Genomic DNA, 22870 nt, shown 5'->3' with positions numbered 1-22870 from the left:
TGTTTAATCCCATTTCTATTGGCTGCCTGCCTGTCCAGGAGACATCTGTAGTAATACCACGCAAATAAACTGCTGTTCATAGTTTGCCAATAGCTATGACACAGTTACACACATTAGAGCACTGAGACTTGAATATCAAATTGACATTCCCATCAATTCCACAGATTCAAACAAATCCAAGCATCCCTCAGGATCTACCATCTGTCCTAAATCTTTCACAAAAGCCTTAAAACCACAAGATGCAGGAGTTCCATAAAGAATATTTTATATTTTCAACCTGTTAAAATATTAAATTACATTCTTCTATACCAGCTAAGATTTCAAAGCCCATACTGAAAAATGGTTTCTTTTGGTAAGTTATTTAAGTATGGTGACTTTTTTTTTTAAACCCAAAAAGTTACAGTCTGAACAATCACTCTTCGTAAATTTTCAATAAAAAACTTCCAGCTAATTATTTTGACAACTGTGACTAAATTATCAAAGGTCAAAGAAAACATCCACTAGATTACAGATGAATGAAAGAATGGAAAGAAGTTAAATTCATTATATTCATCTTCAAAGGAAACTTTAATTTTACTGTAATTCTTTTACATAAATTGAACATAAATCCTTCAGCATTATAAAAGGGAAAATGATCACACCTCTACTATAAAACAAACTGTATGAAACATTAACCTACTAATGTACTACTGAGAATTTAGGATAATTGACTAAAAATAACTGCGCTACTTCCTCTTTATATCATTTACCAGTAGAACCACAGATGTATATATACCTAACCTCACTCATGTTTACTCCTTCCTGTAACTAGCCTTTTGAAACTGAAACAGTTGTTGAAGGAACAACAGAAAGGAAAGAAATTTAGAAGAAAGCCTCCAGACAAGCAAACTTAAAAGTAGCTCACCCCATTCTTTTATTATTATTAATTATTTATTATTTTAAGTCCTGGAACGGTATCATCCTAGCTTAAACATTCACTTTTCTCACCAAAATATAGTTTCCATTCCAGTGGTCTGCTGCTGTAAAACGTATATACACTTGCTGCTAATGCAAACACTTCACTCATACAAAAAACAGCCACACCACCTCAGTATAGTCTAGTTTTATCAATGAATTTATTTTAACACACACAAACACAAACCACAGGTTAATGTTAAATAGCCAAATAGTAATGAACTGCCAAAACTGCACATGCTGTCCAGAGATTGTTTTCAGAGATACATTCTCATGAGTAGCCTGTATGGTTCAAGAGTTCTAAAATAGAACAACTCAGTATATAAAAAGGTAGGTTAGAGCTTCTGAACTGAAATATCTTAATACACATAATTAGCATTTTGTTTTAGTAATGTGGATATCTAACATATCAAAATAATATTTGCTGCTGTATCAGTTTCCGTGGTACTAGCCCTTATGCTGGAGTTCTATGACATCTCCTAATTTGGTGCATAGCAGGATTCACCAAGAGGCAGAAAGAAAACAAGAACGGTAGAGCAGCAAAGGGGCTAGGGCTATAAATAAAGATCAATGCAAAAATAATCTGGCCATTCACTGCTCCTGAAGCTTCTGTTTTCATGGCAGTATCTAGTATCATATCTGCTATGCTGGCTATATTTTAGTTCATATAACTGTATCCTGGCCTGCAAAAAACTAAAAGGTAGCACTTTGGAAAGCCCGTTCAACTGTGAAAACAAGAAAACAATTTGAAGAAATTGGTACCATCACTCATGGACTTACAAACAACAACTTACAGCTTTCACATCTATGGGATGGGGGAGGGATAGCTCAGTAGTTTGAGCACTGGCCTACTAAACCCAGGGTTGTGAGCTCAATGCTTGAGGGGGCTGTTTAGGGATCTGGGGCAAAAATCTGTCTGGGGATTGGTCTTGCTTTGAGCAGGGGGTTGGACTAGATGACCTACTTAGGTCCCTTCCAACCCTGATATTCTATGATTCTATGACTTTCTGTGGACAGCCATCAGCTTGCAGAAATCCTGTGCTTCAAATTTTCCTTTTATGGATTTAGTAAGAAAGATAAGTAAATGAATTGTTTTTGAAAGGGTATTGATAGCTACTTTAGTCTACTATAATTCAGTAATTTATTTATATTTCTTCAAACCATTCCTCAAATACTCTCTTTTTTTTTTTTTAGTCAAAAACTCAGCTCTTAAACTGCACTGAATGCTCTCTTTTATTGTTCCCATACTGTCATAGATTCCAAGGCCAGAAAGGACCGTTGTGATCATACAAGTCTGACCTCAGGTATAACACAGGCCATAGAACCTCCCCAAAATAATTCCTAGAGCATATTTCTTAGAAAAACATCCAATCTTGATTTAAAAATTTTCCATGATGGAGAAGCCACCATGACTCTGGGTCAATTGTTTCAATGGTTAATTACTGTCGCTATTAAAAATCTATGCCTTATTTCCAGTCTGAATTTGTCTAGCTTCAACTTCCAACCACTGGATCATGTTATACCTTTCTCTTATAGACTGAAGAGCCTAATGCTAAATATTTGTTCCCCTTATAGGCACTTATAGACTGTGATCAAGTCACCCCTTAATCTTCTCTTTGTTAAGCAAAATAGCTTGAGATCTTTGAGTCTATCACTATAAGGCATGTTTTCTAATCCTTTAATCATTCTCGTGTGTCTTCTCCAAATGCTCTCCAATTTATCAACATCTTTCTTGAATTGTGGGCACCAAAACTGGACATATTATTTAAGCACTAGTGCCGAATATTGAGGTAACAAACTCTTCACTCCTATTCTAGACTCCCCAGTTTATGCACCCCAGGATTGCAATAGCCCTTTTGGCCACAGCGTCATACTGGGAGCTCATGTTCATCTAATTATCCACTATGACCCCCAAATCTTTTTCAAAGTCACTGCTTCAGAGGATAAAGTCCCCATTCCATAAGTACCATCTACATGTACTTTATTCCTACATGTATACATTTACATTTAACTTTACTGAAAGGCATATGGTTTGCTTTAACCCAGTTTACCACGCAAGCCAGATTGCTATGAATCAGTGACCTGTCTTCTTCCTCATTTGCCACTAGCCCAATGTTTGTGCTATCTGCAAATCAGTGATGATTTTATGTTTTTTGCAGGCCATTGATCAAAATATTAAATAGAATAGGGCCAAGAAGTGGTCCCTGTGAGATCCTACTGGAAATATACCTGCTCAATGATGATTCCCCATTTACAGTTACATTTTAGACCTATCAGTTGGCCAAGATAAGCTTAAAAAAGAATACAAAAGAACACAGCATCACAAACAATTGCAGCACAAAGTTCCTGCTCATAACTAACAAACCACACTTTGTGTTTGGGTGACTGCATCTTCTCATGTAGCCTCAACAATTATCGTACCTTTCTACTCCCTCAGTCCTATTTTGCATTTCATCCTGCCTCTGTGACACTTCCTCCCGATGTCTTGCTCTCAATTTAAATTTAGCATGGCCAAAACTGATCTCTTTCACTTTTCACTCCCCACCATTCCCCAGCCTCCCACAAACTTCAGTAAGGTCCGTCAGTGAGTGTCCGAAAAAGGACATATCCAATTCCTGCACTCACACAAAAAACCTTAACTCCAACATTACGTAGTTTACCACCACACATTTTTTGTGTGTGTGTGTGTGTGTCTGTCTGTCTGTCTCTCTCTCTCTCTCTATATATATATATATATATAAATAAAAATAAACCTTAATATGAAGTTGGAGTTTATCTTGGGCATTTGAGTATTTGTGAGGAAAGGAACATATGCATTATGAATGGTTACATGTTGGAATTGAAAGAGAGGTTACTGTGGAGCTGAAAAGTCTATGAATGTTCTAATTGCCATAATTGAGTGATAAAGCATGAATGCTGAAGTTGGTCTGGATATTAATGTAGACTTAACTAGAGATTTCCTTGATTTTTAGTGACTGTGTTGATAGAAAATATATTTGAGCAGCCTGAACTCTTTATTAACAGAGTGGTGTGTTTGGTGATATATATTTATTAAAACTCCTCTGACAGGAGATTTCATCTTATTTTCTGCCTAAATGAGTGATTATGATACTAATTAAACTTTAACATGCAATAGTAAATATTAACTCCAACAGTTCAATACCATTTCAGTTAAAGCATACTAGTAAGTCTCTCATCATGAAGTCCAGCAAAGAACAAGAATTCCAACTGTCGGGGGCAGGAAGAAGGCTGTGTGTCAAGGATCAGTCCAACACTGAGCAAATGAAAGAACAAATCCAACTTAGCTTCAGATTCCACTTTTAAAATAAAACTGTCATTTTCTGGACTTATACAAATTGTTTCCCAAAAAACTATGATGAACTAGGGCACGGACACTTTAGAGCAGCAGATGCTCTTCCAGAAGCAATGTCATAAAGCATTTTTGTGGTAATTAAGCAATGCATTTCATTAGGAACAAAAGGTATTGGAGTATCTGTGCACCCAACCACCTACATGTATGAATGCTCGAATAACATACCATCCGCACATTTTTAAAATTGATATCTCAATCAATACACAGAGAAATACCGTTTCCCTCACCATACACACACCGTTTATTATTTTGGGAGATCCTCCAAAGTGTAATCTCATCCTCTCCTTCTATCAATGGAAGGACTCCAAAATAATTTGTTGGTGCTAAAATTTAAGCAACAGATGTAATAGCAGAGCTGAAAAGTATGTGGCGTTCTTTTTCTTAAGATGAGGGGAGGGGGAAGATAAAGAATTTCCTTGTAATTTTAAAGGTTCAATATTTTATCAAATACCAAGGGCAGAAAAAACTGCTATACATCATTAGACAGCTAAGATGCCAGGTTTTTAAATGCTGTACAGTATTATACCAGTGGTTCATGAGTTAGTGGACCCTAAATTGTTCACATCCTTCACAGTAGGCAAACACACAAACCATTTACTATGTAGATCAGAATGCTTTCAGTACCCCAGCGTCCAAGACCAGTCTGCCCTTGAAGACAACTCTACTGGTAAAGGACATTATTTTTTGTATTAAAAAAAAATGCACATACCACAATAGCAATAATGAAAAGAAAACAAAAATCCACTTTGAATAAACTGCCTTCCCCCTCCAGGAAAAGCGATATGAAACCAATTTAAGTAGGGATGGTGAGTGGGCAATAACAAAAACAAAAATAATCCCACCAAGGAAAAGACCCTGACGAGCCCACTCTGCCTGAAAAGATGAAGAGACCTTGAAGTTTCTGATGACTTTTAGAACATGCCTGCAGCAGTGTGAAAAACTCCCTGAAGTCTGGAGTGCCCTCATGGCATTTGTGGAGAGTGGGGGAAGAAGGAGAGGGCAAAAAATAATTTCAATGTGAAGAAGTAAAGGAGTGAAGAGTTTTAGTTCCTCAAAGAAAGGACATGTCTCAGACCCAAGTTCAAGGATCCACTTAATATGTTAAAACAGACAACTTAAAGCCATGAAGTCAAATTCTCTGCTGGTGTAAGTTGGTGTAGCTCCACCAACTTCAAGGGATCTTTACCATCGTACACTAGCAAAGAATTTGCTTCAGGTTCTTCAAAGAGGTAAGCAATATAACTTACTTTATTTGGCTATATGTAATGGACAAACCTTGCCCTCACTTCAGAACAGCTGAACCTTGCAGCAGTATTTTAAAAATGTGATTACAGTCTAAGGATGGAATTTACCTAAGTCCTGTAAGAAACAAACCTCTCACATCCCAAGAAACAAAAAACAAAGGATTGCCCCAAGCTCTAGTTAGTTATGAATGGTCATCCCTAACTCAAACTTGAGCCAGATTCACTGAGGCCTGTAAGTACACTGATCTTATACTGTAAGTATACCATCTTATACTGATCACTACTCATATTTTCCACTATCATGTGTATTTTCTTTTAAAATTTCTCTCTCATATACTGTGTGTGTGCATGCAAGCACGCACCTGTGTGCATACACTCATTCATATCCAAGTCAACACTAAACTAAGTGAACACAATCACAGACAACAAATGCTGAAATGAGTGTATACTTATAGGACTTAAAAACACAATGTTTTCTGTCAAGTGTTAATGTATTTGTCCCATTAATGGTAAGTAAAATCAATCACTACAATTACAGAAGAACTATCTGTATCTTTGTGCAAGGCTGTGTGTTGATATTAACAATGTGAAGGTCACTTTGTGACCTTTACACTAATAACTGTGTATCAGAAATCTGTAGTGTGTTTGTACCATATTACAAACTCTCACTCTGTTCAAAAACACAGGTGCAGATCTTTCAAAATAGGCACTTCAAATTTCAGTCAAATTATGTGAGCATATGGGATTAATAGAAGTTCTGGTTGCTGAACAGTCTCATCGGCATTACTAGGATCCTAACTCCTGCCAAGCCTAAAACAGGCTTTTTTCTTATGCCAAATGAAGAGTTTTATGCCACGAGAAGAGTCATTATTATAGCTGATTAACTTTTTAGAATCTGGCTGGTGCAGTGATCATCACATTATTAAAGGGGAAGGGTAGATGTGAAAGTCAGCTGCACTGGAGAAGTTTTGTCTCAGCAAGTCTGCAGGAAATGTTGACCACTTTAATTTTCTAGTCCATGAATGCCAAGCAAAGGAAGAGAAATAAGAACTTTTCAAAATTACAAAATGTGAGAAGAACCATGCAAATATATGCAAACATTAATTGAGGCATACTTGTGTTCACATACTTCCTTACAGATATAAAATCAAACAGTGGGATATAAAAAGCTGAGAAGACATCAGAACTATATTCTGGCCCCAACTTATCTCAAAGTGAAAATACTGCAATTTGTCATGTTTCAGTGGCAAGCTAAGAAAGCAGAAGTGTGACTAGATTCATAACCAACCCATAAGCAAAAATAAATTGTGGTCTAGACAGACCTGTCAGAAAACTCAAATCCATTTAAAAAATAAACTTATTTTAGTCAACCTGTAGAACTCATTGCCAAGGGATGTTTTAAGGTCAAAACTATAATAGGGTTCAAAAAAGAACTAGGTAAGTTCATGTAGGATAGGTCCATCAATGGCTATTAACCAAGATGGTCAGGGACACAGGCCCATGCTCTGTGTGGCCCTGGTTTCTGACTGCCAGAAGCTGGGAGTGGACAAAAAGCCATGGATCACTCAGTGCCTGTCTATTCTGTTCATTCCCTCTGAAGCACCTGGCACTGGCCACCCTCAGAAGACAGGATACTGGGCTAAATGGATCCACTGGTCTGACCCAGTATGCCCATTCTTATATTGTTCAAGATTAATTTTTTAAAGAATATATTTTAATGGCAAATCAAAAAACTCCACACAATGTAGTAATGGCTGGATATCTAAAATTTTCGGGATTTATAAACCTTGTAATTTTTAAAACGTAAAGATGCAGCCAATATACCAAGGGTAGGCAAACTATGACTCTTTTACACTTAAAGTGTGGCTCACAGAAACCCCCACTCTCCACCGACCAGACTGTGCGCGGCGTCTCAGGGCTTCAGATGTGCAGGAGGCAACTGCTGGGGCTTGGGGCTTCAGCCCTGCAGTAGGGTGGTGGGGCTCGTGGCTTCTGCCCCGTGGGGAGGAGGCGTCTTAGGGCTTCAGCCCTGTGGTAGGCACCTCCCACGTGGCTGAAGCCCCTAGTCTCATCACCCTGATGTGGGGCTGAAGCCCCTAGCCCTGGCAGGTGCCTCCCATGGGGCAAAAGTCCCAAGACTCCCCTGCCCACAAGACAGAAGCCCTGAGCCCTGGCAGGCATGCCCGGCTCTCGAACTTCTGAAGATTTCTCGAACTTCAGAGGGTCAGTAAGTTTGGCCAACCCTACAACATACAATATTAATATACTCTGCTAGGGTTACCATACGCCCGGATTTTGCCAGACATGTCCGGCTTTTTGGTCCTCAAATCCCCGTCCGTGAGGAAATTCCAAAAAGCCAGATGTATCCGGGAAAATAGGGAAGGGTCGTGGGGCTTGGATCTGGGCTGGAGCCGCTGGGGCCAGCTGTGCTCGGCCGCCGCCAGGTGGGTAGTAAAACTAGGAATAGGATACATGCATCAAAATTTGTCACCTTACATTAATTCAAATCAATTTAAATTCTTGCCTTACAGACTTATATTTATTAAAGGTATATTTATTTTTATGTTAAGGGAATATTTCTTTCACCAAGGTTAAATTTCATAGTGCTCTACAGTTTGTTTTCTGAAACAGTTTCACAACTTACCATGTCTTCAAGTTCTCAAAAATATAATTAGCTCTCAAACAGAAAGGCATAAAACAATAAACTATTAACTCAATTACCCTCCCCTGCTTCCCCGCCCAACATATTTTCTCAAGTCACTGGAACCATTAGCTTTAATTATGACTAGTTTGCAGAATGCCAAATCAAAATAGTTTACATAAATTAAATGTGAGCTTCTAGAGTCAATCTTTGTTTTTCAGCTGTGGACATGTCAACTTCTCATATTCTCTTCACTTCCTTTTGGCAGGACATTGATCATTCTTCTAGATGAACAACTGTGCTCCAATACCAACCTTGCTAACAGAATGTTGGAAATCATTAAGAAAGGGATAGATTTGGTATTGGAATCTCCATCCTTAGACACTGGGACTTTTCAGCTCGGAAAAGAGACGACTAAGGGGGGATATGATTGAGGTCTATAAAATCATGAGTAGTGTGGAGAAAATAAATAAAGGCGTGTTATTTACTCCTTCACATAACACAAGAACTAGGAGTCACCAAATGAAATTAATAGGCAGCAAACAAAAGTATTTCTTCACACAACACACAGTCAACTTGTGGAACTCTTTGCCAGAGGATGTTGTGAAGGCCAAGACTACAATAGGGTTCAAAAAAGAACTAGATAAATTAATGGAGGATAGGCTCATCAATGGCTATTAGCCAAGATGGACAGAGATGGTGTCCCTAGCCTCTGTATGCCAGAAGCTGGGAATGGGCAATGGGATGGATCACTTGATGATTACCTGTTCTGTTCATTCCCTCTGGACCTGACATTGGCCACTGTCGGAAGACAGGATACTGGGCTAGATGGACCTTTGGTCTGACCCAGCATGGCCGTTCTTATGTTCAACCACCCAAAAACAAATACCAGTCAAAACCAGGCTACCATTTTTCAACCACTTGTTGCTAGGTGACCCTTCATCCATTTGACTGCATTTCAATGGTCGTAATGTATTAGATAAAAGTATAAAACTTTTTAAAATGTAAGCTTCATTTGAGCTTTCTTGTTCTTTCCACTGGGAAAAGCTGTTTATCATCTTTGGTTCACCTTTAAGTCAGAAAAACATTTATATTACAGTGTGTGTGTAAGAGATTTAGTAGCCTAGTAGCAAGGACAGAGGGTCCTAAGTATCTGAATGCATGAAGCAAGCTGCTCATAATGAGCCCAATCCTGGAAGGTGTAGAAGGCTGTCAGATTCTCCAGGATCAGGCCCAAAAATCAAATAAATATCCGTTCAACGGGAAAACTGACTGTCCATGTACTCATTGCTTTTCCAGGCCAGAACTATGTGTTTTACCACCAGCTCTTTTGAGCAAGGACACTTAAAAAACCTCAAAACTGACTATACATTTTAACTATATACTATGCTTTGAAAGACCTGCAAGTCCATCCTAAAAACCATACATGTTAAATTGACAACTATTATGCAAGTGCACTTAAACAGACCCTATTCTCAAGGCTTCTAGCAACTCTACTGTCAGATGGATGTATATCTGATAACGTTACTTGACATCAACTTGTTGAAAGCAATAAATAGATAAATAAAAATTCTTTGCTTAAATATTCTTAACGAGCTTATAGAGAGGAATTCAACTATCCACAACATTTCAGCATTTATTTTTTAAACTAAATATTAGCAAGATAATGAAATGTACAAAATAGATTAGAGGAGCAAACAAGGTAGGTTTACAGTGCTTCAACCTAATCAGGTACAAGCTGTTCTATCTGGTTTCTATGTTATTCACAAAAAAAATTAATAATTAAAATAGTTAAAAATAAAAGAACAAATATAAAAACAGTCTTACACAAAATGGCCAATAATGGAGGAGAAAAAAGAAATCTGAAGTTTCCACCAAAATCTAAATAACTACTCTACATTTTGCCTAGGAGAACACTTCAATTCTCGTTGCCACAACTGAGATACACTGGATAATTCCACTGAGAACAAGTTTCACACACATCTTAAACGATTTCTAGAACTTTAGTAAATGCATTGTCTAAATAGAGTGTTCTATTAACAATTCCAGAATATGAACATTTTTAATAAGGTTAAAATCACCGGTAATTTCAAGAATTTGCATGTCAATTATAGAGAGAGGAAAGGCTTCAAAATGTTTTAAAAGTTAACTAAGCCTTAAAAAAATAATTTTAAAAAGAAATCTTAGTCTGATATATAATATTTCTTTTGGACTTCCAATTATCTGATTTTAAAGAAAGATATGCCCTTATCTTCCCCCAAATTTTAATGTGTAGTTATATCAAACAGTAAAACCTCTTGCAGTCTTATAAAAATTGCTAAACCCTCCTTCCAAGCATCCCATCCACAATTAACATCCTCAAATAAGGACAACATAATCAACACAGAGAAGTCGCCTCCACAACCAGAAAATGCTCTACTACTAAAATATTTTTTTAACACAGAATTTATACAGGAGAAGCCTAAAGCCACACAAAAATATTAATGTACCACTGAAAATGCATAACATAACACCTGAAAATCGAAGATAGCTTTGAAGTGCTGTGTCCCCTTTTATATCTCCCTTCCCAGCTTCCTGGACTTCTGGACATAGCTAGGCAGCAGCTCAGGCTGGAACTCTACTTTGAAGTGGTAGGTCCAATACAAGTAATAAACATTACTGGTCACCTTGTGATCTCGGCTGCCTGCCTTTTCATTCCTGCTTCTGTCTAACACATAGGACATTTTTATTTGGCTTGGCAGAGAAGGCCAGAATGTCTATCGCCTTCTGATCAAAAGTCCAAAACAAAGACTAGCAACTGGGCCTAGGGAAAAAAAGGTTTATGTGGAAATCTATATACTGGCGCTTAGCAGTCATAGTAACTGGATATGGCAAACTGTTTGAAAAATTAAGACATGACATATAGCAGCCATAATTAAACTTTAGTAACAGTGAGACTAAACTGCAGGGATAATTAATCCAGGCTTACTTTTGATGGTTAGAGTTTAGGTTGTGCTTCCATCTTATTCAACCAGTAATATTCCTTAACTGCAACAGGATCAAATTTTAATGAACACTTTACATTAATATTTCTACAGTGACTATGCTCTTGAAAAATTCTGGCTGCGCCAGTCATTCATTTCCTGCTGTAAATCTCATGACTTTATCTTAGTCCCTTACACATTTAAATTAAATTAAATTATTTCTGTTTTCCACTACAGTTTTTCTTGTCATTTTTAGGAACAATGTAGGTGATGTGTGCATTCTATGTTGTAATAGTAACATTTACACCAATTTACTTAGGTAAAATTTACACCAATTTACTACAGAGAAGCAACAAGAGATGGAAAAACTAATAGATCGGCTATGTTTGTATACTGAAAGGAGTGTTTGTGTGTATTGTACTGATTTGTTAAACTTTCTTTCTAAATATTTTATGTTTTTTGCAGTTTCAAAAATAAAAATAAAGAGTTACATACTGCGCTTAGGGTATGAAATATATTTTCAATTTATAGAAAAAGTCTGCTTTAGAACATCAAGACTGGACTTTGAACATTTATAAAAAGGCTAGAAAACAGTAAAATTTTAGGGATGAGGGTCTTATACACACCCCATTTTCTAAACTGCAACATTCATATCTTAGTAATATTCATTGTTGTATCGGGCCCTTAACTGCTTATAGACAGACATAAATCAAACTATGTGCAGCATAATATGGTTCAAAAATATACCTAAGTAGCATGAGATGAAATTATGCCGGAACACCTTGAGTGGGTGTCTCATTTATTTTCTCCTCAGTCAGTCAATCTCTACAATATATACATCTAAACAGAGCAGCTAAAATGACAAGTTATCCACTTCCCAAAGGGCTACGGTTCAAAACAGAAAGAACTAAATCACACAGTGCTGTAAATAAAACATCTCTATGCAGTTTAGATAAATGAGTGACACAGGTGCAAGCAAGGGCGCCACTCACTCCTTTCACTCACTCAGATCCAAAGGCTGACTAATGCCAGGTAACCTGCCATCTCCCACCGCTGTTCAGTGTCTCATTTCCAAGTTTTGACTCCTGGCTTGGTGAGAAATTGCAGAGCTACTGACAAGCAGCAACAGCAGCAGCCACTGCCGCCCACTCACGCCTGTACTAGTCTGCAGGCTGGTTAACTACAGCCTATTCTATCCTCCTGTATGCTGTTATCAGGCGAAGAGACATGACTTCCAAAATAACACAGAATAGTCATATGACCGTTCAGACCACCCAGATGTGTGTGTCCACCCAGAAGTGTGTGTACATATACAAGACAGACATGCATTCCAAAGAACAAGGGGGCAGGCCATCTTACTGTGAATACAGCCTTACACAATAAAAATCCCATTGTCCTTCAATTACTGCCGCACTGACCTTCTAAACAGAGCCAAATAACCAGATTATGAACCATTGAAGTAATCCATTGGGGCAGACTACATGAATATTTCAGGTATCAGAGGGGTAGCCGTGTTAGTCTGAATCTGTAAAAAGCAACAGAGGGTCCTGTGGCACCTTTGAGACTAACAGAAGTATTGGGAGCATAAGCTTTTGTGGGTAATAACACAGAATAGTCATAATAGCTTGCATCTGAAGAAGTGAGGTTCTTACCCACGAAAGCTTATGCTCCCAATACTTCTGTTAGTCTCAAAGGTGCCACAGGACCCTCTGTTGATGAATATTTCAATGTATTATCAGAACAACTTAAATCCTGGGAGTATACAGAACTTGATTATTATTTCTGAACAGAGAAGTATATTGTTAATCCACAAATGCAGAGAGAAGCGGTCTTTAAAATTTCTCCTCACTGATGCCCAAGACTCTAAAGTAAAAGCAGAGCAATGGATTATTTCTTCTATTAAATTATTCCATTTAAATTGAATACAAAATCACTCCTGAGCTATTTGGGGAGTTTGCAAATACTTTATTTTCAATGTCTTGCAAATAGGCAGTTTTGAATTATCTAAATATTACTCATATTTCAAAAGATGGTTATCTTATTGTGCTAGATTAACAGAAGTGGCATATCTTTTACAAAACCTCCCAGTTAAGGTTATAGCCATAAGACAAGCAGGGGTATCTCTAGCAGAAGAAACTGAGTTGAAATTGGAGAATTGGTAGTTTTCAGCACCGAAAAGAGCACTGCAATGTTAAAATACAGCAACAGTGGCTTATTGAGTTGAGTGGCAAACACTTTATACTCCGAACTACCATAGCTATGGGAAGAATAGTGTCAATCTTTAGGTTATTTCCATTTTCCATCTTTAGCATGGCAACAAATTGGTGAAGGAATGGGTAAGAGGTGTATTCATTTCCAGCCAGCTCTCACTATATTCTGGCCACCTCCTCCTAGGAGAGCTTGCTATCCTCTGCCAAAATATTTTCATTCACTCTGAAACTAAATTAAAATAAGGGATGCTCTTCTTCAATCACTAAGCAGTATGAAGCACACACACTTAGTTCTTTAAAATACCATAAATCATTATTTTTATCAGCAAAGCATGTTTTAGAATTTAAAAAAAAGAAAAAATACAAACCCATTAAAACACACCCACAGTTTGAATACTAGGACAACGCAGGCATACAATTCAGTGCATTTGTTCAGAATTTCTCTGTAGGTATACTGAGCAGGCTTGAAAAATTTACTCGAACATCTACCAACCCAAAGACTAAACCAATTGCTTAATACCTGTGAAAAGAAAAATACCTGTGATGTGAAATCCCTCAAGGCCATGGCTAGTTATAGGAATAAAGTAATTGTACACTGCTTCTTCTGTACATGTATTTAATTGTAACATATTGCCAGTCAACCTTCTATTTATTTATTTTTCAATGTAACAATCTCCTTTTGCTGTTCTCATACATTCTTTTCCTTCATAGAGAATAGATCATAGTTTGTCTTCTCCTGCATTAGTTTCAGTCTGTTTCCTCTTTACTTTCTCTCCCCCCACCCTACATTGTGTTATCTCCTCTACATTTTTAATTCCTCCTTTCTTTTCAGCCTCCACACTCTCTCTCTCTATAGATGTACATGTGTACACACACACACACACACACACACACACACAGTGTTAAAAGAACAAAGTAAAGCACATCTAAGTCAGTAAAATGCCAGAATTAAAGATTGGCCTGTAGAAGCTTAATTTGGCCCACTTGTACATATGCACTGATACAGTCTTTAAATATATGATCATATACTCTTTTCCTCACAGGACCCCAGTCTCATGCATTGCACAGAATGGATTGCACAACTTCACAAGGTGAGCATCGTCTATATAGTTTTATAAAAAATATGGTAATGAGTGAGTAACTGGAATATGCTTCATGCAAAAGGTCTCTTGTAAGGTATCATTACAAAGCTTATAATCTACTGAGTGTGATCACCCTATTTGTATAAATGTACCAATCTTGTATCTGGGACTAGAAATATGAAATATAACTCTGTGGGCCTATTGTAATTATGCAAAGTGTGGGACATTAATGGTGGTTTGGAATCTTAATGGCTCCCATCAACCAGGACAATTGACTGGGGCTCTGTCTGCAAGCAAGCCTTCCTGTGAGTCAGGCTGGGAGGAATGAAGGCTTGGGGTGTTACAGTGACATGTGATCATGTCACACGAAATGGAATCCATCTTTAACCTGGTGCTTTTCCAGTGGGGGAGGGGGGTGGAAACTCAGAGGGACAAAGGGTTCCCACCTTATGCAAAAGATATATAAAGTGGTAGAACAGAGCAAAGGAGGAGAGAGGAGCCATCATGAAGAATCCCCTAGTTACCACCTGAGCTCGAACAAGAGCTGTACCAGGGGAAAGAATTGTACCCAGGCCTGGAAGGTGTCCAGTCCGAGGAAAAAAATTACTGAAGCATCTCTGAGGGTGAGATTATCTGTATTCAGTTAGATTAGACATAGATTTGCGCATTTTATTTTATTTTGCTTGGTGACTTACTTTGTTCTGTCTGTTACTACTTGGAACCACTTAAATCCTACTTTCTGTATTTAATAAAATCACTTTTTACTTATTAATTAACTCAGAGTATGTATTAATACCTGGGGGAGCAAATAACTGTACATATCTCTCTATCAGTGTTATAGAGGGCAAACAATTTATGAGTTTACCCTGCATAAGCTTTATACACGGTAAAATGGATTTATTTGGGTTTAGATCCCTTTGGGAGTTGGGCATCTGAGTGCTAAAGAGAAGCACACTTCTGTGAGCTGTTTTCAGGGGTAAACCTGCAGCTTTGGGGCAAGTAATTCAGATCCTGGGTCTGTGTTGGAGCAGACGGGAGTGCCTGGCTCAGCAAGACAGGGTGCTGGAGTCCTGAGCTGGCAGGGAAAACAGGAGCAGAGGTAGTCTTGGCACATCAGGTGGCAGCTCCCAGGGGGTTTCTGTGATCCAACCCGTTACAGTGGAACAGCGAGCAGGGTCTGTGCACAGCTGATTGCTTTGAGATACTGGTAGTGATTTTAAGTGAGTTTTAAGTGTGGTGGCTGGAGAACAGAAAGTGGTTACTGGTTTGTTGTTTTCTGTTTGCTTATTTCGGGTAAGGGAAGTAGGGACAGAAAAGGAAGCAAAATAAGTAAGACGGAAGATCAGAAGAAGCTAAAACTGCAGAGGGTGCAAATTGCCCAGAAAGGCTGAACACTGGGCACTGTGAAAGTCTCTGTTAACTAAAGCCGTGGCTACACTCAAAACTTCAAAGCGCTGCCACGGGAACGCTCCCGCAGCAGTGCTTTGAAGTGCGAGTGTGGTCGCATGCCAGCGCTGGCAGAACTCAGCTGCAGGTACTCCAACTCCATGAGGAGATTAGCTTACAGCGCTGGGAGCTTCCAGAGTAGCAGCCGTGTTAGTCTGTATCCACAAAAAGAACAGGACTTGTGGCACCTTAGAGACTAAGTGGCTCCCAGCGCTGGGGCACCGTTTACACTGGCGCTTTACAGCGCTGTAACTTGCTGAGCTCAGGGGGGTGTTTTTTCACAACCCTGTGCGAGAAAGTTGCAGCGCTGTAAAGCGCCAATGTAGCCAAGCCCTAAGAATCTCCTGAGCTGAGTGCATCCCAGTTTCAGTGAACTGCAGATGGGTGTGGACCAACCTCTCTGTCTGTGCTGAAGCTGACTGGAGTGTCTAACTTAGCAAGACAGAAGCAGATGGGTGCCTGTTCTGGCAGGAGGGGGTTCTCTGTGGTATCCCAGCTCAAGGCGTGATGGTCTCCAGGGAAGACAAATGGAAATTGATGTGCAATTTGCCTGGGAAAAGGCTGCCCACCAGCAAACCCTGGACTTAAAAGACAAAGCAATTAAGACCCAGAAGCATGAACTGGCTGTAATGGAGTGGAAGAGGGGCACAGAGACATGTATTCTGGAGCTGCAAGTTGGGGTCCTGCATAAGGCTGTGAAAGAATGAGGCCATATTTTTCATACTGGTCTTTCTCTATCTAGCATACAGTGATAATTATAGCATAGTAACACGATTAAAACAATGTTGGGGTCCTGGTGACTGCTGAGGTGGGAACAAACCCCAAGGACTCTAGCTGGAAGCAAACCCAACTCAATGCTCACAGCTCCTATCAGCAGCAGCATGAAACTGACCCGATTCTTGTAAGCTTCATTGCTGCCACTGGGTTAGTTAAAAACAAATAAGATTCTGGTCAGTTTTTCTTTGCTGCACATTAGAAAAGCTATGAGGAGCAGGAGAGACACCAGAACTGTCAGCAGACACTTTACACTCAGGTAATATTGGGAACATTATATTTACAACTGTAAGGGCCAAAAACACTTTTTAATGAACATTTAGATTCTGTGAAAGTGGACGACATTTATCTGGAAGAGAAAAATAATTGCCACAGGCATGTGGAATTTTCAAGCCCTAGGTATTAATGTACAAGCCTCCTGTCATTGCTGACTATATGTACAAAGAAGTGTCTGACATGTAGTACACACACACATACTCACTAACCCCCTTCCTTCTATTCAGACATACAGATGCTATAGTTCACAAATGCTCAATACAGCAATTACAAAAATTAAAGATTTCGATGGGTCTCAATCATCACTTCTATACTTGTGGGCAGAAAAAAAATTAGAAAATGATTAATGAATTTTTTAATCATAACCATACTAAGCTGTTCATCTTTATGGAAGAATGCAGCTTACTTTATAGCTAACATTTCATTATGTGAACTGATAGAAATATTTGCTCACATAAGCTGGCTAAATGTGATTCAGCCCAGATGTCTCAATGGCTTAAACAGTCTTTGTTAGGAGATGTTTACAAACTATCAAAAAGTAAATACAGACACCATCATATCACAAGGTTCCTACACAATGTATGCATAGGACTGTGAAAGAATGAGGCCATATTTTTCATACTGGTCTTTCTCTATCTAGCATACAGTGATAATTATAGCATAGTAACACGATTAAAACAATGTTGCATTGAGTGTTTTGCTCACAGAAAATACAAATAGACGATAAGAGTTCTAAACTGGACCAGTATGGGGAGCAGTTCATTGCAGCGCTGTTACATTAATTTAGATGGAATGGGCCCAAAGAGTTAAAGGTATTAACATTACTTTGTTAATAGTTAGTATTAAATAATGTTAAACCAGGTTTGGGGTTTGGCATACAAAGACTTTGGTTTGTTAGTTTTATGGAAAACATACATGAAACTTATACCATGGTTTAGAAATTTATTAACTAAGATATGTAAAAGAAAAGGGGCTAAAACAAGTTATAATGCAGTTTAAAACAGACACTGAATGATTATGCAAAACAATCAATCAAAACCTATTAAAGTTCCTTTTTAAGAGAGTATATCAGTCAGAGTTCCTTATTGAGTTGGACAACCCTTTTGGGGTTAAGAGGGTAGCTCGAGCCTGGTCTATACCTATTTTTTGTACTGATATAGTTACATCACTTAGGAATGTAATTTTACCAAAAAAATTATACTGGTACATCTACAACAGACCCAGTTATACAAGTATAAAGATGCTCATATCACTATAGCTTATTCCCCTTCCTGTATGGAAATAAGTTATACCAGAATACATACTTTTATACTGGTATAACTGTCCACACAGTAGGAGTGGCGTAGCATGTGTTGCACCACTTATTTCAACTATACTGGTATAGTTGAAGTGGTACAACCTGTGTGTGTAGATAAGGCCTCCATCTCCGTGCTCTCTTCAATCCTCAGTATTTCTGTTGATACTGCAAATAAGTGTACCAATTAAGGCCCGTTGTGGTGGTAGCTTTTATGATATGAACACCTGTCTTCTGGCAATTAGTAATTAAGCAGTGTAATTGCCTTTACCTGCCATTTATTGCCACTATTTACCCTAATTAATTTTCAAAATAAGGAAGAAAAAAAAAAAAAGAGTACAACATTTAGCAGGCAGTCCTGTATGCAAATCTCTGATTCAGGTTATGACACTAATAAGCTACAATATAGAGACACTCAATGCACAAAATGTCTAAGTTCTCTCTCTTCCATAGACATAACAGTCTACTCAACCCTCTTCTCCAAAACCATCAGCGACTTCCAAAACCCAGCCCTGCACCAAATGCTCATAGATCATAACTAAAGGAGGAGCTCTATTCTCAGTCGTCAGAGATAGGAACGCAGGAAACTGATCTAGGAACAAAGACAGATAAAGAAGTCCCAAAAAGAGAGACAGACAAGCACTAAAAGCTTAGAGACAGATTTTTATTTACACTAAGGCCACTTTGAACCATTCTAGCAGTATAAAGGGGCCCTAAAGTGGGTGTGGACCCTTAGGGTATGTCTACATCACACACTAAGCTCAGACTCCGATTTGGGTTTGAGCACAAGTTCCCCTTCCATCCACATACAAATCAGTCTGATTTAGGTCAGCAAGCACTCAGAACCCAGGTCCTAGTACCCTGATTGGGGATGGGGCAGAATGGGGGGGTGGAAGAAGGGAATGTTGTGGGGGGTTTCCCCTAGGGTGAGCTGCCAGCAAATGTGAAAGATTGGGACAGTGGTGGGGGGGTAATAGGAGCCTATATAAGAAAAAGACCCAAAAATCGGGACTATCCCTATCAAATCAGAACATCTGGTCACCCTAGGGTCCCCATTGTGACTCTAGTCCAAGCCCTGTCATTTTGCAGTGAGGATGGAGATCAAGCTGCAGACCCGAGTCTGCATCTGTATATTTTGTACCATGATTAGTTAAATTCACTTTGCAGTCCAGATATGGGAAAAGATTTTAAAGAATTTTATTTCTGAAAGTGCAAACAGCAATTTTTGCATAAAAATTTAAATTCCTTTAACTTCCTTTCTACATCAGCCAATTCTTTCTACCTTTAAGGTCAAATCTTAGCATCAAGCAAAATCATAGCAAAAATCCCATTGACTTCAAGTGGACCATATTTGACTCTTACAACAGTAATTTTTGTAAACTCACAGGAAACTTCTACATTCTGTCCAGTTTAATGGATGAAACCACACTGATACAGTCTGTAACCATATCAATTATATATGGAATTGCACATAAAGATAAGAATCGACTTAGTTAAGATACACATTAACCAAGAGCTCCTGAAAAAATCATATTTGTTCTAGAAAGAGAAGGGAGAAAGTGATTCACTAAATATATTTTAATATAAAATATTATTCATAATATTGGAAGTCTTTTTAGCATTTTGCCACACTTTTAATTCTACTATAATAATAAATAATAATACCACCCAGCTCTTAATGCCACATATTACTGGATAGCAAACAGAATAGCTTTCATTTAAAGTTACAGTAATTGCAACAAACTAAGTATCCATCCATAAGACTTCTCAAAGAAAACTAGGAGGAAGGGGAGTGTTGGAATTCCCAGAATGAGATCAGTAATATCCTGATAATTTATCCTTCAAATACAAGGTCATTTTCTCCTCTCAGATTGTGGAATGTATTGATTCTAATTAAGCACACAGTCTCCTGCAGCAACAGTGGTTAATTTAATGTCTAGGTCAGAGGGTTTCCAGAATTCATGCACGCATTGCAAATTCATCCTTGAAACCCCCCCACTTTTTTTTAATACTACTTTCTGTGTAATACAAATGGCTTTTTTTAAAAAAAAACTTTTGGAAATTTCACAGATAAGTGCACCAGTAAAGCACATCTGCTTTACCGGTTTTAGGTGTGGTACAGTATTTCAGCATATACAGTACTTGCTGTAGAATTCTTATACTCAAGTATTTGATGTAATATTGTTATAGGTGGGTAGGTCCACAATTAGCTGGTGTACATAGCTATATATGAAATCTTTACATGATATTTGGTGCAATAGCTGCCTCCTTTCACTGATGTTGGCCCCCTTTCACGTTCAGATGATCGTCTTAAAATGCCCCAGGCATAACCCAACCCATTTAAACCCATGCCCACAGCCTTGGGCAAGTTATAGCATGAGCCAACCATGGAGCCTCACCATAAGAGCTCAGTCCTCCCCGCAGGAGGCTCTGGGGGGGGAGGGGAAGGAGTGAGGGCATGACAGGCTGAGAGAAGAGGGCAGGGCCTGTGGCAGAGCCAGGTGTTGAGTAGTGAGCATTGGAAAGTTGGCACCTGTAGCTCCAGCCCCGGAGTCAGTTCCTATACAAGGAGCCGCATACTAACTTCTGAAGAGCCGCATGTGGCTCTGGAGCCAGAGGTCGGCCACCCCTGAACTATACAATCTGTGGAGGGTGGTGCAGGGAGGGGCCCACTTCCACCCACCAGTGGCCACCACTGGCCCATCTGCAAGGATGAGGCCCACCCATTCAAAGTCCTCTCAATCCAGCACCATCTGTAATGGCCAGTGTTCCTTTCCTGGTTTCAGTGGGGTTAGCACCTTGTAATATCACAAGAAAGGCTGTTAGTACAGCTCATTTCTAGGCAGAATGACTGTTGGGTAGATACCTAAACTAAACATCTGAGTCTCTCTTTATTTGTCCATCACAATTTTCAAACATCAAACACAATAAGACTATATAGTTCAGGATGGAGACTTGGCTCCAAGAGAAGAACATGCTTAACTTTCAAGTGCCTAAAGTTAAACATTTGTTTCAGTGCTTTGCTGCATCGGAAATCAAGTCCATAAGACCCCACCACTATGGAAATTTTTCATCAGCGGTCTAGATAAATACACTAGAGTATCATATAGCAGGAATATAAAGGAGGAGGAGGAAAAACTACCCTTTGGATTCTGTCCTCTCATCCTCAGAAATTAAATTCTTACCATAACTAGAAGGGTACAGCACAGCACTACTTGGTGTTATCCAGAAAAGGAAGGCAATATAAAAAACTTTACAGCAGAAGATCAAAACAACCAGAGGAAAATGCAGATAACACTGCTCTACAGCCAAAATGCTTCTGAAATAAATGTAGTCAAACTTTACTAATTCTGGGTCACTGAGAACGAAAATGATGCTTAAAATTGTTGACTGACTGTAGTTTTCAAGATATGCTATTGGGTCAGTATATACGACCCTTGATTTGGGATTTTGGTCATGCAGTCCATATGAAGAAAACCTATGACAACATGAAACAACTTCTGAGGTGCATAAACTATGACCAACACCAGTGGCAGCTTTGTGGTGATTTGAAGGTTGTTGCTCTCTTGCTTGGTCTGCAGACTGGATACACAAAGTACTGCTGTTTTCTCTGCGAATGAGATAGTCATGCAAAAGATTCCCACTACATCAAGAAAGACTGGCCACTCCGACAGTCACTGGAACCTGGGAGGAAAAGTGTTCAGCATCCACCACTTGCTGAATCAAGGAAGATTTTGTTACCACCCTTACACATCAAGCTGGGTCTGATGAAGAACTCTGTCAAGGCCATTGACAAAACACAAGCAGCTTTCAAGTATCTCCATGGAAAATTTCCAAGGTTAAGTGAAGCTAAGATAAAGGAAGGTGTCTTTGTTGGTCCTAAAATTCGTGAACTTCTTTGAGATGATGCATTTGACCATGCACTGCGTGGCAAGGAAAAGACGGCATAGAAAGCCTTCCAGTTAGTGGCAATACATTTTCTCGGAAACAACAAGGCAGACAACTACAGGTTGTTGATGGAAAACCTCCTCAAGGCATACAAAAGCCTTGGTTGCAACATGTAACTAAAGATACATTTTTTGCACTCTCATCTAGATTTTTTTCCACTGAACTGCGGAGCGGTGAGCGACGAGCACGGCGAGCGATTTCACCAGGACATTGCAACAATGGAGAAATGCTATCAGGGCAAATGGAGCCCATCAATGCTTGCAGACTATTGCTGGACAGTGACAAGAGATGCTCCATTTAATGAATACAAGAGACAAGCCAAGAAGCGCCGAGTAGACACTGAATAGGACTAAACTATGTACAGAATAGTTTTTTGCCTTTCGTTTCATAATAAATTTTATTTATATAACCCTTTTGCTGATTTTTAAAGTGTTACATAAACAGGACAGGTGAAATATTATCATGTAAAGCAACCATAAACACATGAAAAGACCTAGGTTTACAATTTATGATTAAAACTCTACTATCTACACAATATACATAGACATAAAATGTAAAAACTTAAATATCTTAGAAACAGTAGCCAATCAGTTGTTTTAATTGTCACATTTGAATTCAGCACATCAAAATACATAATAAATAGCACATTTTATCTCTGAAGCAGA

The 22870-nt window shown here is 38.7% G+C and overlaps 1 protein-coding gene across 8 annotated transcripts in view; it reads right to left on the bottom strand.

Moving 5' to 3' along the window:
- SEMA4D (semaphorin 4D) overlaps positions 1-22870 on the bottom strand; it is a 149533-nt gene that overhangs the window by 70377 nt on the left and 56286 nt on the right. Inside the window, exon 1 of one of the 8 annotated variants that reach the window (XM_034774337.1) lies at positions 12181-12320. The exons of 6 other annotated variants lie outside the window; for them this stretch is intronic. The gene's annotated coding sequence lies outside the window, so the exon portion shown is untranslated. Of the gene's footprint in view, positions 1-10725; positions 10875-12180; positions 12321-22870 lie in introns of those variants that run through there. One more of the 8 variants, XM_034774336.1, reaches the window with a different exon arrangement.

Source organism: Trachemys scripta, chromosome 6 (genome assembly GCF_013100865.1).
Source record: "Trachemys scripta elegans isolate TJP31775 chromosome 6, CAS_Tse_1.0, whole genome shotgun sequence".
Lineage (NCBI taxonomy): Eukaryota > Metazoa > Chordata > Testudines > Emydidae > Trachemys > Trachemys scripta.
This window is presented reverse-complemented; position numbering and strand designations above follow the sequence as displayed.